Genomic DNA, 16,555 nt, shown 5'->3' on the forward strand with positions numbered 1-16,555 from the left:
CGTTCGTGCTTTGACATCCCGCCCCGGCAACTTGCAGGGGACTGGGGAGAGGAGCGAAGTTTGATGCGGGGGGAGCACCGGGTTCTACCGAGCGTCCCTTCCCCGGCTTCTCCCGCCCCGGCCGGTGCGCCCGGCAAAGCCCCGGGGAGGGTGTCGGTCCCTGAGCCCGGAGCCGGGCGGGCTTGGCTTGGCCGCGTGTCGGGGGGGCTCCTCGCAGGCAGGGCTGGCACCTTCCGTCAGTACCCGGTCACAGGTGTGTCCCCAGCTTCCCATGCGGGAGAGCCATACCTGCCACCGTCCCCACGTACTGGACCGTTGGCTGGACCCAGAGAGGTCCTATAGCCATTAAGCCCACGTCTGTTGGGTAAGCAGGGTTTCCCTCTTTTCCCTAGGGGGAAAAAAGACAGCTGGCACCATGGCGTAGGTGTCCCAGGGATGCCATATTCGCCGTACCTTGGTTAAGAGGACAGGGGGGAACTTGGGTTGTGATTTGGGATTGCTTGGCTGCTGTGTGGTCACTGAAGAGGAGCAGTCCTGAGGCCTGGGCAAGGCTCTCCTGAAGTTCCCAATACAACCCTCTTCTTCTAGAAGAGCCATTAATAGAATGGTTTTTTTTTTTCACTGTGATGTGTGAATAGTGCCCAAACACGGACCGCATCTCTGAAGCGTTCTAAGCATCCCGTAGAGTTTGATTAAAATATACTTGCAAATTGGAGGCGATACCTTTCTAACAGAATAAAGGCAAAGAGAACTAGCCTTCCGTTATGGGCAGCTGAAACGTTGAAAAAGAGAAGGCTGAATACGGAAAACCAGCAATTTTTAAAATAAAGTTCTGGAAGTTGTTAATGGAACGCTGCTGCTTTAGATTGATAGAGAAGTCCAGGGATTTTTTTCTGTAGGAATAAATTGCATTCACGCGTGTCTTGAAAATTTAAACTCTGAGTTAAGAGGATGTAATATCAAAGTGATTAATAACGGAAAGGTAGCACACTAATTCAGGTGGAGGATTAAATGCTGGGAAATGAGCTCTGATTCTGACTAGCTTGCTCTGCAACCTAAAGAATACTAGAGCATAGCTAACTTGAAAAGGATATACTAGAGCTTTTCTGGGTATTACAGCTACCACTGAGATCTTCTAATATTTGTGGATTTAGTAGTTGTGTTTTCAAGCTTTAATTTATTTATATTTTTATATATATGAGAGGAAGTAATAATAAGAACACCCAAAATGCTGGTTAATTTTTTTTTTTTTGCTCTTCTTTGATATACTAATCCTGAAACCACTGCTTGTAAGAACCACATGAAAAAGGCAGAGCTTTGGGTTTACTGCTTTATGAAAAAATGAAATTTGATGTCTATTTCTAATTTCTGCTTCATTTCCATCATTAGCAATGGAAAGCCATTGCAAGAATTTCATGGATCCTACAAAGCACCATAAAGAACATGTCTTCAAAATCCCTACAATAATAATAAATGCAAATAGGTAGTAAAGCAAAAGTAAACATGATAAAAAGATAGCTAATGTGTCAGAGCTGGGAATAATCAAAGGGAGACCTTGAGCCATAAGCAAACTAGCTGGTAAAAGGAAGTGCAAAGTTTCAGTAGGAGGTCAGATAGATTGAAATGTAATGCAATATAGCACAAAAGTAGCTGCACTGTATACTCAGAGGTTTTGCTTCATGAATCTTGGAAAATGAGTTATTCTTCCTTTCTTGTGGTTTTCATTTTTATGGCATTGGTGAATTCACTCTCAGTTGCTTTTGTGTAACTTTAGGACCTTGAGTGAAAGTAAGATGTGAGCAAGTTAGGAAAAAAATTAGAAAACAAGCTAAATCATTAAGATAAGGTGATTTCCTTCTGAAAATATCTAGCTAAAATATCTCTGTGTGGTGGAGGGTATTTAACACTAGTTCTTATCTTTAAGGGGTCCTTAATAACGGTGAGAAGCTTCCAGTGCTTGTCAGCAGAAATGCAGCAGTGATGCGTATTTATAGTGTGCTGATCACTGGGGGATTTTGAGTCTCATGTAAAGGAATTCTTCTTTGGCTGATCATAGAGACCGTTTCAGCACTTCAAATTTGCAAGGCATTCCTGTATAAAAGAAAAGAAGATTCTGGGTACTTGCTTCTTGTAGTCGATTTACAGCCTCGGGAGGCTGAGGGCAATAAGAACCTTGTAGCTCTGCAGAAATTCCACTGAGAGCCTGTCACTTCATGTTTCAAAAACCTGGCGTATAAACTTTATGAAATAGTAAAATGTGTTTATATGGAGCTTGGCAAGCTGTTCGATAAAATGCTTGTAAAAAAAGTGGTTGCATTGCTTAGATCTCCATGAATGGCTTGGGCATAAAAGCAGCTTTTCAACAAAGTAACAGCTTAGTTTGGCTTTTTCAGCCTAGATTGGAGTATCATTTGGGCATGTTTCTAGTGAGCCGATTGGTTTCTATGTGAGAAGATTTTTTTTTTAATTGTTTTTTTTTTTTAAATAGGCAGTCAGATTTGAATAATGTTGGTGTGACATTTGCATGCACCTTTAAAGATGTTGAGCACCTGCAGCTTCCATTTACTTCAGTAGCGTTTGTGTGCTCTGATGAGGGCTAGAGGTGTTACCAGCCTCATGCATTTAGCTAAATTAGGCACCTGGGTTTACAAACCTTTCATTAATATCCTGGTAGTCCAGAAGGGCTAGAAAATAGGTTTTTATATAAACTGCCTAATGGTTTATTTCAGCGTACACAAAAACCAGATCAGTGGCTTTGAGGGGGGGAAATAGTGATATAAGCCTCATAATTGAGATTTGGTTGTCAATGTTAAGTTTTTGGCTCTCTATGTAGCTCAAAAATCTCTTACAATTTGTGTGTGTGTGTACTACCTCAAAATGTCATGTTGACTTTTCGAAGATTTTTTTTTTTTTGACACTTGTTCACATTTGTCCAGTAAAACAAAGAATGCAATTTTCCCAGTCACAGTTAGGAAAGTGAGATTTAATTTCATGCCTTACCTCTCCTCCTTAACATTCCTTGCTGCTGCTTTGATCACAGTTGAAGCCACAATGTTGTGCTTCGTTGTTTCACTTCATGTATCTTCTTGTGACAGGGGAGGCAATTTTTAGGATGGGTTGGAAATTCTGTTTCTTTGTTGTCTGTGCCTGAATTATTTCCCTTTATTCTTTGGGAAAGATCAGTCTATGAGTGCAGGCCACTATAGAGTATCCCTGTTCTTTCACAGGAGGATGTTTGGAGGAGTCAGGGAGCTGAGAAGATGCGGCTGTTGGTTAGCTAGGAGTGTGTGAGGAATAATGGGATGCACGAGTCAAGTAGAAAATGGGCCACTCTGTTCTTCGTACATCTTGCCGTGACAGCAGATGTAGCACTTGCAAAAGCTGAAATCTTCATGTGAATAAATCCTTTCGGGTTATTGCTGCTTCTGCTTACCTTTAAACAAACAATTGAGCTGGCTGTTTCTCTCACACTATGGCTGTGATAGCTTGACTGGCTATCTGGGTTTGGGATTAAAATAAAATTACAATCTTTTTTTTTTTTTTTTTTGGTTCTTTCTTTCCAAGTAACTATGTTGGTGATTATTTAAATCTGTCTATTTCAAAAGGCCCTTTAAAAAGCAAGTATGTGCTTTTTAATCTTGTTGCGGGGGGAATGGCAGAAATAGAGAGTGATCAGTTTCCAAGAAGGTGCAGCAGAAGGGCCAGGAGCTGGACCCTGGGTGGCTCCCAGGCTTGTCCCCACTCAATAGCAGGGGCTGCCTCTGCAGACCCTCCTGCCTTGTCAGCCTTTGGCAAGTGTAAAAGGTTTGGCATTGCCCTGTACTGTACAATATATCAGCTGAATGAAGTGTGTAGATTCATATGCTAATATAATAATACACTATTTTTTTTTTTTTAAAGAAAGTCACTATTTGTAACTTGTTAGATTACTTTGTTGTTAATGTATCTGTAACTTTTAAACAAGAGAATTGATGTAAAACAGGCTTCACCTTAGCTGCCAAATATGGAATTTCCTTTTGGAAATTGGGCAACAGTGATGCAAGTCCAAAAACATCACTGTGAAGTACAGGCATAGGAGGGGGGGAGACAAATGAAATCTTCTACCCCTTCTCCCCTCCTGTTTTTTTGAGTACTATAAACTTGTAACTAAAGAGGGGAGTCTGTTTTCCTCCTTGGACTGATACTGGTGTGCAGAAGCATTAATGTAAAATTCTTAATGTAAATCTGAAGTGTATATTGCATCCAAATCCACACAAGTGTCAAGTAAAAGTTGGGGCATGGGAAGAGAAAGGAAGACCAAGTACATAATGGCCAAGGCAAGAGTATAATCTAACCTAGGAATGCTGGCTGTCATCCTGGCCATGTAATCTTTTGTTTGGTTTAGTTGTTTTTTTTTTTTTTTTAAATTTGATGAATCTTATTTGTTTGAAGCAGAAGTGGAAAAATACTGATTAAGAGAGAAAAAATAGTGTGTTGTGAGGCATGGTTCTGTTGGAAAAATGGGCTTTCTTCTGGGGCTGTGGTTGGGGTTTCTGCTAATATTGTTATTTTGTTCAGAGATGGCATCTGGTCACACTTATGACAGAGATCATGGTGGTGATAGAAAACTTTTAAGTGCAGAAAAGGCAAAGGTAATCTGCTTAGTTTCTTAAATCGGTATTCGTATACCAATAATTTACGTACTGTTCTCCCATATTGTTATTCTGCTGAACTTAATTTACTGAAGTCATACAGGATGAGTGTGTCAGGAAACGAAACTTGCACTCAAGTTGACTAAATGCTAAAAACGAACAGTGTTGGCGGTAAAATCACAGGGGAATGGGTACATGTGTACTGCAGTTTACTGTCAAGAGAGAGGCAACTCATTGATGTGGCAAGGATTATACTCACTTGAATGTGAAACTGGAGTATTATGTACCCATGCAAGTTCATACTTGTAAGAAATTTAAGAGTCTATTATAATTTATGTATTTACATCTTCTTATTTCCTCTATTTGATGTTGTCTTGAATATAAGTAATGGGAGTTTTCAGCTGTAGTTGCTGTTTACTAATGTAATCCTGTGGCAGGCTGAAGCACAGAAATATTGACCCAAGTCAGAAAGCACTGTATTTGATCCTGAAAAATTACCTTACTCTCCAGCAAAATATCTACCAATGACGGTATTTGAAAAGCTGTGTATTGCCCCTCACTTTCATGTTTTTTTTTTTCCTAGATGAAATTTATTGTTTTGAGAGAGGTAGAGTGGCTGATGATGTCCATGCCTTGCTATAATCTCTCTAAACTAAGTGAACCTAAATACTAGATTTTCCTGCGAATCCTGAAAGTACTTGTTAGCACTGAGTGCTCTTAATATGTGTGAGAAGGAGCAGCAGAACTAAACTGAACCTGTCTAACTAGTTGCCTGCAATGCATTCTAATAAAAAAAAAACCAATCTAGGAAGAGATCATGAGTATTTCATAACTGTGTCTTACTGAGAGCTGCTGGTGCAACTCCACCATGGCTTTGCTTCCTGCCCAAGAGTGCAAGTGGTGATGAGTAATTTTTAGTGCTTCCCACAGAGTCTTGCATATAGTCTCTCCCAATGCTGTTCTGTCCTTTTTTTCTCTTACTCTTCCTGAAACCAAGTGCAAAAATGAGCTGTAGAGCCCATAGAAAGCAAACGGCATTGAGCTGGGGTTTTGTTTGCACAAAGGTGTGGTGGTGGGTAGGAGCTGGAGGAAGAAAGGAGGTGAGTGCAGGTGAGTTGCATCTGGGAGAGAAGCAGGTGAAGATTTTTTGCAGAAGATGACTCGTGCATAAATTAGCCCATAACAAGCTGAGAAGGGAAACCTCTCAAGATTTAGTGGTGTGTTCTTTTTTTATTTTTTTTTTTTTAATTAAAGAGATGAAGAGGATAAGAAGTTTCTTGTTACAGAGTGAGGGCGTTAAGATTTTTCCAATGGTGCTGCAAGAAAAGGAAATAAGAGCTTGAGGGAGAAGAAGAGGTTCCTTTCTGCCCCTCACTTGGTAAGAGGGTGCAAAGCGAGGTAGAATAGGGGCTGGGTCAGAAGCTAAATACTTCTCTTGTGACCTACATGACATAGACATTTAATATATTGGTGTATTTCTGGGTCATCTAATCTGTTGTATTGTAGCTAGAAGTGTTGTAAAGTTTATCTCATAAATTTACTTTCAAGATGAGTATTTTCATGTCATGTATGATTTAAAAACAAAACAAAAAACCCACAAAAAACCCCAAGCCCCAGAAGTTGCTGTAATTCAGAATGCTACAGATGTGTTTGCACAGCTAACCAGAATTTCTGTGGAATGTTCTAACCAAATTTTACTAGAGGTTTGTTAGTAACATTAGTTTTTCCAATGTCTTTTGAAAATACCTACTGAAAAGATGTGTTTGCCTCTTCTGTGGCCTGAATCAAGCTTATGATTTGCATAGATGCCGCTGACCTGAGTCTTTTCTCCTGTATTTTTAACTGCCGAGTTCTACTTTGTAAAATAAGATTCTATTTGCATGTGCTCACTGCTGCTTAACGCACTGCTCAGGAGACGGTACAGTCCACGTGTATGATCGAGGAAGGCAGCGTTGGCCAAAGTCGTCGGCAGCTCTTACATTCTGCTTCCGAAGATGTGTTGTTTCTTGAGCTTCTTTGCTGGTATTTGAGAACTCACACAGGCTACAATTTTATTTTATTTTTTTAAGTGTCTTTTACTGAAACAAGTATTAGAACTTAAAAGATTTATTTGTTTCAATAACAGCAAGCTGGTCCAGGACAACTGCTTTTGGAATAAATTGGCTAACTCGGCATATGACTTTAGGAAATGAAGAACGATTTCAGTTTGTGTAGCAAATGCAAAAAATTTACTGTTTTGACTTGACTTTAGAGTGTGATATATCTAAATAATTTAGGTTTATAAGAGACTTCCCAGCTCTGGGGACTTGGTTTACATGGATCTATTGACTTTAAGGTAGATGACTGACAGATGAAAATGCTGATGATTTTGGAAATTATTTTACCTCTTGTGAACTTCAGCTGTCTCAACGGATTTAGGAAGAAAAAAAGCACAGAAATGTTTTAAATCAAAATGAGTTATTATTAACAAACTCCTGTCATATCTTTAAATCAACTGATATTTTTATATCCGAATTTATTAATTTGTTCTTAGACTTTTCTGTAGGAGCACAATTCTTTGGTTTAACAGTATTTATTTTTAATTTGTGACGTATTAGTGTATCTGATAAGACTGAAAGAAATGTAGAGATAGTGTTAACTGACCTTTGCAAAATTGGTGCCTATAAGTGTGGGCTGGTTGGTTTGGTTTTTTTTAGAGGGGTGTGTGTGTATTTGTTTGGTTTTGTGGTTTTATTGCTTGTTTGTTTGGGTTTTTTATATTGGAAAGCAAAACTGACTTGTGAGAGACTGTAGGAGCTGAGATTGGTGGAATAGTGGATCTCTGATGTGCATTGTTCATATTAGCTTCTGTCTTTCCTGGGATTAAAGCTTTTAAAATAAGTATTTTCAGATGAGGCCACTGCATAACTGCTTGTTTCTTCCTCAGTTATCTGTTTTCTACAAAGTTCATGGTCTTGAAAAATTTTAGGGTTATTAGTCTTGTGGATGAAACCACAGTGGGGTCAAGCTTTCCAATAAGCAAAGCAACAGCTCTAGCTTCTTGTGTGTGCTGGGACAGTCGGATCGCTCACGTAAGGATAAGGATTCTGGGGTAAATAAGAGCACAGATACGAACTGGGGTCAGTCTCAGATGTTACGGCTTTAAACATACATTCCTATAAAGTGGGCCTCCCTTGCGGTATGATTATATTTTTGTTCATCCCTGCTGATTTAAGTAGAAGATGCTATTGATTTCTTTTTACAGTCAAGTGGAAATAAATGTTACAGGCAATTGACTTAGAGGCAGGAGCTAGATCTGCTGGAATGGAAACTATATCTGGAGGTAAAGTAGGACACTTTCATGATTTTGAAGTGATGTATCTGGTTTCCTCATGCATAAATTGCAGGAAGAGTCAATCCTTTTTACGTGGCCCGGAAGGTTTTCTGTCTCTTCTGCCCCTCCTTTCTTTTCCTGTCTTCACTAGAGCACTTGGAAGCATTCACACAGGTACTGCTGGGACTCTGCTCCGACTGGGATTGTCCCTGACTCTCCCACCCCTTTGGTATCGTGGTGTCTGAGAGCTTGAAGAGATCTGATGATACAAAGGCCACTCATGCATGAACTTCTAGCAGAATGACATTATCTGTTTGACTCCTAGGGAGATTCTTTTGAGAGATGCTTTGTATCTTATGGCTCATGAATTCTGAAAATTCAAATGTGTTTAGAGAAAATTCTCACCTGTATTGATACTTCCATGGATTACTACAGATTTATGCTAAGATTTATCACCTTGCTTATTCAAAAATGCCATGTTTGTTGCTTTGATTCATTATTGTTAGTGCAGCTGACAGTGGTTTTCAGCCCGTGTGTTTGAATGTGTCTGTTCCTGAAACAGAATTCCTTTATGAGTTTTTGCTGTGTTCTCAAGGGTGTGTAGGCTTCAAAGTCACCTTTATGTTTGTACCTTTGATTGAAACTATTCATTGTGCAGGATAACCATTTGTTCCTTTGCCCAATTCTGCCATTCTCCAAATGAGAAACAGAGGTAGACAAATTACCAAATTTAATTTGACCTTCAGCTCAGAACAACCAGAGGACCATTACAAGTTGAATGCCATGTATTTAGCATGAGTTCAATGGTGGGGAAAAAAATGTCTGTGTAAAACGTTATCCAAATGGTGCTCTTAAGCTATAGAAAGAGTGTGAGAGAAGCCTATTCTCACAATGGGGTGCACAGTTTTAAAGTTCAAAGGAGGCAGAACGTGACTTGGATTCCCTGGGAACAGATATGATGGTTGATGACTAAATGACTTATTCCTTCTTGGGAAATAGCAAGACTTTCTTAGTGGTTGGAATGAGTTACGTAACTTTGTGAAATCCCAATTGCCTGAAATTGAAGTGAGGAGAAAGATGTAAATGCTTCATGAGCAATAATGGTGATTTGCCATTTCAGACTGTGGTGACTTTGTAGAATTTTGTTCTGGTCCTCATACCTTCTTGTGGATGTGGGTTTTTTTTTTGTTTGTTTGTTTTTGTGTTTTTGTTTTTTTTTTCTACTCGGCAACTTTCCAACTATAATAAATGTACTCTGCACAAAAGATATTTCTGATAAATAGAGGTTTTTTTTATATGTTCGAGAGGGAGCATTTAATTGTGTAATGAGCTAGAAAAAGAAAACTAAACTGCAGGTTCTAGGCTATCATCCTTCTGATAGGTCTTACATTGAGTCAATATTTTTTTTCTTCTGCTATAGGTGAACCCAATACATTATAATGGTTTAGAAAAAAAATACAGAATCATAGAATGGTTAGAGTTGGAAGGGACTTTAAAAGTCATCGAGTTCCAACCCCCCTGCCATGGGCAGGGACACAGTATCTACATTTGGTGTTTCAAACTGAGGTTTTCAACAAAGAGATCCAGAAGAAATGCAGGCTTCCTAATATTTGGTGTTTTAATAGTAATTTTCCACCCACGAAAGTTGTAGTATTTAGTCAGATTAGCACTACAGAGAAAAAGTCGTGATGCACATTAAGCTGGACTGTGTAGTTACAGTATGTTTTTACACTATGGCTTTACGATCTATACTTATAAAATTACCATAAGCTAGACAGCTAGTGTTCTTGATATTTATAGTTAGTCAGAAACGTTCATCTTATAAGTGATTTGATGAAACAAAAGGCAGATTTTCTTTGAGAAAAGCCTAAGGGACCTTGCATCTGTGGCCTTGGTAAGTAATTCACAGGAAAATAAAAGCTTGTTTCCTCTTTATTTCAGAGGTATTTTTCTCCTTGCTGCTGCTGTTCCTTATTTTAAGGTAACAAATTCTCACATGCAGTATCCTTTCTGGAAGGGAGGTATTTCCTGGATCTGTTCATTATCTGTAATCAAGCCTGTCTATAAAGAAATAAGATCAGGTACACCTCTGATGCTTGCTTTAGTGTAGCAAATGCTGAAAGAAATTACCTGGAGCAGCAGAATAATTTTACAGCTTTCAAGGTTTAAGGTGAACACTTCAGTTTTTACCTTTATAAACAGGCTGTCAAGTCTGCTTATGCTGGTCTGCTATAAAATGAACCTGCTCGTATGAAATTCACAGTTCTCAGTCACTCAAGATATTTTGGAGCCAGTCTAATTTTAGCAACGGCAACAACCTTGTAGCTGATGGAAGACTCTGAGTCTTCATTGATAGATTTGGAGTCAGTGTGGCAGTGACTGAAGTTGTGCTCTCTTTCCTTACAAATGCAGTCTTGTTATTACAGTGTCAAGGCTAAATTTTAATAAGGCTAAGGTTAGTAAGATTTCCAATTACAGAGATCTTAAAAATCTGTGATTGTGACTGTGAAATAGTCTGAAACTGTTGCTAACAGTTAGAAGTGATCTATGCTACAAAGATTTTTAGTTTTCTGAATTCTAAACTACTAGAAAAAGAGGAAGAGGATATGGTTAGATTATATGTAATGGTGCTGGAATAGTTCCAATCTCCTTGTGTTGATATCAGGAGACCTCTAGTCCCTACTTCCAGTCTAATGAAATTATAGCTGAAGTTATAACATAAAAAAAGAAATCTTACTAGTGCTCAGATTCACTGTTGTCTTTTTAATCAGCTGTCCTCTCTTACATAAAGAATACATAATGTATGGTAGGTGAAGATTGTTTGTTTTTTTTTTTTAATTTTATTTATGTAATGGTTATTTAGCATCCTTTGTGAGACTTTGTGGAAGTACACAGTATAGGGGTGTTGTATTTAATGGCAAGTAGCTTAGCATCAATTTAAGAACTTGCCTTGTAGTTTAACATGCACATTTCCTCCTGAGCTCATAAACTGGTTTAGAGAGAATAAGCAAATAGAAGGGGTAGCCATATCAGCAGCTGTTTTTAGAGGTACACCTGGGGATATTCTATAGATAATAGAACAAAATCTGGGAATAGTTCGATTTCTAATAGGATACTGTGACAACACCGAGTGCCTGTTTATAAACTGATGCCAGTGGTGCTTTTAATGTTGATCTCTTTTATATGGGTGAAACATACCAGATTTTCTAGTAGGCTAAACTCAGTGTGACTGTTCTCTTGTGTTTCTCATAACATATGTAATGAAAGTCAGATATTTTTTAAAAAAGGCTAATTGTTATAATCAGTTGTTCTAGATTTGAATGTGTCTGCCAATTTATAAACATTTATAGTACACTTAATTTTAGAATGCCTATTTCAACAAACAAAATAAAGCTCTTTTTTCTGAAAGGTTTCTTTTCAAATCAACAAACAAACAAAATAATTGTTTTTAAAATTCACAGATTGTATTATAAGTCCTTAGTTAGCCTTCCTTTGGGCATGCATTTATGCAAGTACCCAACATTGGCAAGTCTATAAAATTTTCAGAAAAATGGAGTAGGAAAGTATGCTTAGTGTTCAGCAATTTGGCGTTATTGTGTTTTGAGAAGAGTGATATCTAAAATGACACAAACTTCTGCCTTTTATTTCTGCTGTATTCATAAATTCCAGAAGGGCTTAATGTATGGACTTCAAGTCTTGGGGGTGGCAGAAGATAAAAAGAAGTACCACCTTCTGGTGTTACTGTGTATATATATATATATATATATATTTATATATATATGTATATATACGGAGGTAGCTGGTGTGATCTGGGACATTTGGAGGGAGACCTAGCAGAGTTTAGTGGGTATCCTCAGGCAGTGACACCACTGAGATGTGTAGCAGCTCAATTTTGATAATTGAAATTATAAGGACTCTGTGAGACAAAAGATTCAGAAATGCAGTATGACATCTAGCATATTGTTTCCATTCCAAAAAGTGTTTTCTTTGAGTTTACCCAGATCAGCCTTGGAGATTCTCTTTTCACTCTAGCGCTTTTATTTATTTATATTGCATAGTAAAGACTGTCCTGTTTGGTGTAGGTTTGTTGCCTTGCTCCCACTTCACAAATTTACTTTTAGGTGATGTTCCAGACAAGATGGAAGCTCAACTTTTAAAGATTGTATAGCTGTTGCCTGCTGGCGAGGTTGGCTTCCCACTCTGCCACTAAGAAGAAAGTCCAGGCCCAGGTTTGAGCAGATGAGGTGACATTCATGTCTGCTTTTTCTGTATGAGAAGTCCTTTCCTGTGCCCTACGCACATGTGCTCTTCTGTTTCCAACACCGAAGAAGGTTCCCACCAAACCTCTGAGGGATGCATCAGCGGGCAGACCAGCTGCCCAGTCCACAGACATTACTGAAATGGTAAACTTTTCACTGTAGCAGAATGAGGTAGAAGTATGCTGGCTTTGTCCATTCTTTTCACGACCAAAACCAGCCAAATGTAACTTGGGTATCTGTGTGGTGTTGAACTTGTCTGGGACTGGGCTGTAGGAACAAAAATCTGGCCGCTCTAAGTTTTTTAGCAGAGCGGCAGACAGATGCCCTTGAAGGTGAAGGAAGACCAACCTTTTAAAGGACTGATGTGGTCATAGATTTCTTTTAAATGTCTGCTTACTGTCCTTACTGTTTCACATTTTGAGTTTCTTACTTACCTCTCAAAATGAACTAATATATATGCATTGAAATTTAGCATGTATACTGTTCTTTAGGAATAAATTAAGATCTACCTGTAGATTCTCAGCTTCTGTCATTTGTGGCTGGTTGCTGCATGGATGAAAAGGAGCTGGCTGAGCTGCTGACTGGATAAGGCTTGATAAGGTTTGAGGGTAATGATAAAAGAAAATTACTTTCCTGGTCTGTTGAATAACATGTACCCTAGTGACACCATGTACGGATTTTTTTGATCTTCTAATTCTTTTGGGTTAGTGGCAATTTCTATATACATAAAAAAACACTAAAGCATCAGAACTCATAACTTTTGGGGAAGGAATAGGTCCCTTTTTCCAGTCAATCATAGACCCTTTTATTGGTGCTATGACCATGTGCTATGTATAGAGTTAAATCTGGGAACAGCTTGCATAAGGTAACCAGTGGCTTTGCTGCCACGTTCCAGGTGCCACGGATGGTTTTTCTGTCGACTTCTACATGCACTTCAGTGTCATGATTTTGCCTTATCTTAGGGGGGAAAAAATGTTTGTAACTCTTGTTGGTGATCTGCTGAGTGATTAACTTTGTGCTGTATGGCAGCAATTAAACAGAATGATTAGGGCGTAATGGGATATCTGTATGAATGTTGTGTTCCAGGCAGTAGTGTGTTTGAAGGACACTGAGCTCCGTAGTGTTCCCAGGCTTTGTCCTACAAAGTCACAAATGTTTAAATTCCATTAGTGTTGCTTACAAGGGTGAATTGTTGTTTTCTATTAGGTTTTTCTAGCTAATCTTGGAATGTTTTTATGGCACACTTCATTTGTTTAGGAAAGTGTGCACTTTAATTATTGTTTATTTATTTATACTTATGATACTGTGCACTTAAAGAAGTTATTATTAGTATATGCTGTAATGTTAATAACTTCATAACTGATGCGATAGGCATGTTAGAAGCTTCGGTGTGACTGCAGTCTTTCAAGCCAGTTTCTTGATGTGGATAATTAATTCTGGAACTGGGATGTATGTTAAGTTATCTGTGAATTCAAGAGGGACCATCATTACAAGTTTTAAAATTTGAATAATGGGGCACTATTTTCAAATCCTTCTATTTTTTCTTATGATCTTGGGCAAGTTGTTTCTAGTTTTCCATTGGCTTATTTGTAAAGTAGTTTCTCATCTGAAGGGAGCTCTCTGAAGTACAATTGCTACAGTTAAAACAGTTTAACTCATTTGAAATGTTTCAATTATTCTGAGTCTTCTGAACTGCACCCTTCTACAGTGAATTTGGTCCTTTTTGTTCTTTTCAAAGCATTTAGAAAAATGAAACTGAAAGTGTTACCCAGATGAAGTAGTAATTGTATTTTTGTTTTCTGCATTGAATACTGCAATGAGACATACGCCAGCTGAATAAATTTTTTTGAAGGCAAGAGGACAGAATTTTCCTATGCACTGTACAAATCAATATGTTAACCTTAAGGATTGCAGGATGGGATATTTACTGGTGAGAGGAAGAAAGCTTAATTGCAAAGACCAAGTTGCAGCCTTACACTGGTACGGATTTTTGTGAGAGAGATGTACTCGGTTATTGTTGGTAGGCATGAGGACCCTTGCATTTGGATGCTGTCTATGGCAATCTGAGATTCAGAGTCAGGAAGTTTTCAGGATGGGGTTACCTCATATCAGTAGTTTCATTTTTGTAAAAAGTTAGTCTCTCTTAAAATAGCACAAATCATTATGCTTCTGGAACTAGAAACAATGTTGATTTTAATCTTTACCCCCAGTTTTGGATAAGGGAACTTGAAGCCTGGTGGTGGTGGGACATGGTGCTGGTTTTATCAGGCAAACTCTTTTGCATTGATTTTGAAAAGCTTTAGCAAAATTAAGTTGCAGCCTTTTAAGAACTGAAAGTGAACTCTATTCCTTTTTTGCTATGTTTTGTGCTCAGATTTAGCAAGCACGTTGCCACTGTTAGCCTGGGGTGGCTGTTTAATGGAACCTGTTTGATTGAACCTTGGTCTTTGCCACTTGCTTCCTGCCCTTGGAGAAATCCCCACACGGCAGGACCATCAGATTAGTTGGTCTGCTCCCAGGCAGGTACTTCTGTGGACCAGATGAAAATGATAGCCAAGCAGAAGCAAGGTCTTTGTAATCCCTAGCATGGGTGCCTTTTGCCTTGTACCAGAGCTGTGTAGGTTCTTGTTATTCGAGTTTGGTTTTTAAGCTCCATGATGCTTGCTCCCCTCTTTAGTGAGAAATGTACTGGTATAGGATGTCAGAAAAGGATTTATGAAAACTTTCCTGCTGTGTAATTCTGTACAAGTTCTTGAAATGTGTTCAAAGTTCAGTAGAGTTTTTCTGTATATTCAACACAAAGTAGAAATACTTCCCCCTGCCTGAAGTGTTTTGTAAGAGCATAGGTCTTTAGAGAGTTGAGCAGTGTACTTACCGATCACACACACCATTTGACGTTATTTATTGAATTCTTACAAGTGGGGAAATGGCTAATAAAGTAACTATTTTCTTTTTCTTTGGCCATTTAATACCATTTTATTGAGTAACCAGAATTGTGTATTTCATCAGATTGCGTTGGCTGACTTGGTACTGAAGTTTTAAATATATTTCTTTCTTTCTCAAATTATCTTGAGGTTACTATAAAATAGGAAATATTACTAGTTAAAATAGCAGTTGGTGGAGATCTTTTGGAAAGTGCTTGAAAAAGCTATTAAGCTTGCATAGTAAGAATGGTTAACTTTGGAAAAGTATTCCTATAGACTTGTGTTTCTGCCAAAGCAAGTAAATCATATTTATGTATTTGAAGGAGGCTATGTTTGTGATTCTGAAGCTGTTGGTAAAAAACAACATTTTGTGAGATCTAGAATATCTTTGCAGTTCTTTATCCTTGATACCCATTTATTTCAGGTAAGTATTTAATTATCCCCGGTTCTGCTTAATGTTCACAAACCCCAGTGTCCTAGAAGTACCTTGTTTGCAGCTCATTTGGATCACTTTCTTTTCCCACCTGCTAGAATACCTTAAGTTGTTGGGGTGTGTATTTTATTTTTCTTTTTTAAACAGCTTTTGTAATTTCTCATTTGTATCTTAACATCCTAGGCAGAGCGGGTGTCGGTGAGGTGATGACAGGCTGTCAGTGGTGTTAAGCAGGGCTGTGGATGACAGTGTGTGTGCTGGACGGCGTGTACCCTGTCTCTGCAGTGACCTTCAGTCTGGGAAGGTCCCAGGAAGGGAACGCAGCTCTTGCCTCTGCAGCTCAAGCCCTATCCGTGGGGTGCCCTGCCCGCCTCGGCAGACCTGCCAAAGGAAGGGGATGCTGCAGGGCCATGCAGGGCCACGTTGCTTTGGGATTCGAGCTGATACATCTGCAGGGGATTGTTTTGTATACTGTGTAGTTTAAACATGACCATGGTTCAAAAGCTATGGCTGATTTTAAAAATCCAGAGTTGGTTTTGGTTGTGCGGACAGTCTAGTTTTGTCTTCCCAGTCTCGGTAGGCAGCCTGAGAGGGGGACCTAACACTTGGCAGCCTGCATAGACAGCAGAACCTTGTATGAGAGGGGATGGGCATTTAGTATATACTCTGTAAAATTTGACTAATTCATGAAATCAGAAGCAATTTCCGTCAGATAAGGTATGAGCTTATTACCTGTAAAGTTACGCATTTCTTGGTTCTGCATTTTGAGCCGGGGTCTTTTAAATGACTAATTCATGGAAATAAAAGGCTGCTCGGTGGGGAGCAAGGAAGGAATGAGAATTATCGTGTCAGTAGATCCTGGCAAATCTTTCTGCTTAGAAGTGGACATGTCTGCCTACTGAAGTTACTTCTGGAAGTATACTTGGTGAACAGCTCTTATGACCTATGTCTAATTTTGGTAATGGTAGGCTTTGCTTCACCCCCCCCCCCCCCCC

The 16,555-nt window shown here is 38.8% G+C and overlaps 1 protein-coding gene across 1 annotated transcript in view; it reads left to right on the top strand.

The window, feature by feature from the left end:
- The first annotated feature begins 236 nt into the window (after nucleotides 1–236).
- The window catches only part of CDK19 (cyclin-dependent kinase 19), a 117,907-nt gene continuing 101,588 nt past the window's right edge, over nucleotides 237–16,555 (top strand). The window contains exon 1 of the mRNA XM_014964657.1: nucleotides 237–364. The gene's annotated coding sequence lies outside the window, so the exon portion shown is untranslated. The remainder of the gene's footprint in view (nucleotides 365–16,555) is intronic.

Source organism: Calidris pugnax, unplaced genomic scaffold (assembly GCF_001431845.1).
Source record: "Calidris pugnax isolate Ruff unplaced genomic scaffold, ASM143184v1 scaffold219, whole genome shotgun sequence".
Classification (NCBI taxonomy): Eukaryota; Metazoa; Chordata; class Aves; order Charadriiformes; family Scolopacidae; genus Calidris; species Calidris pugnax.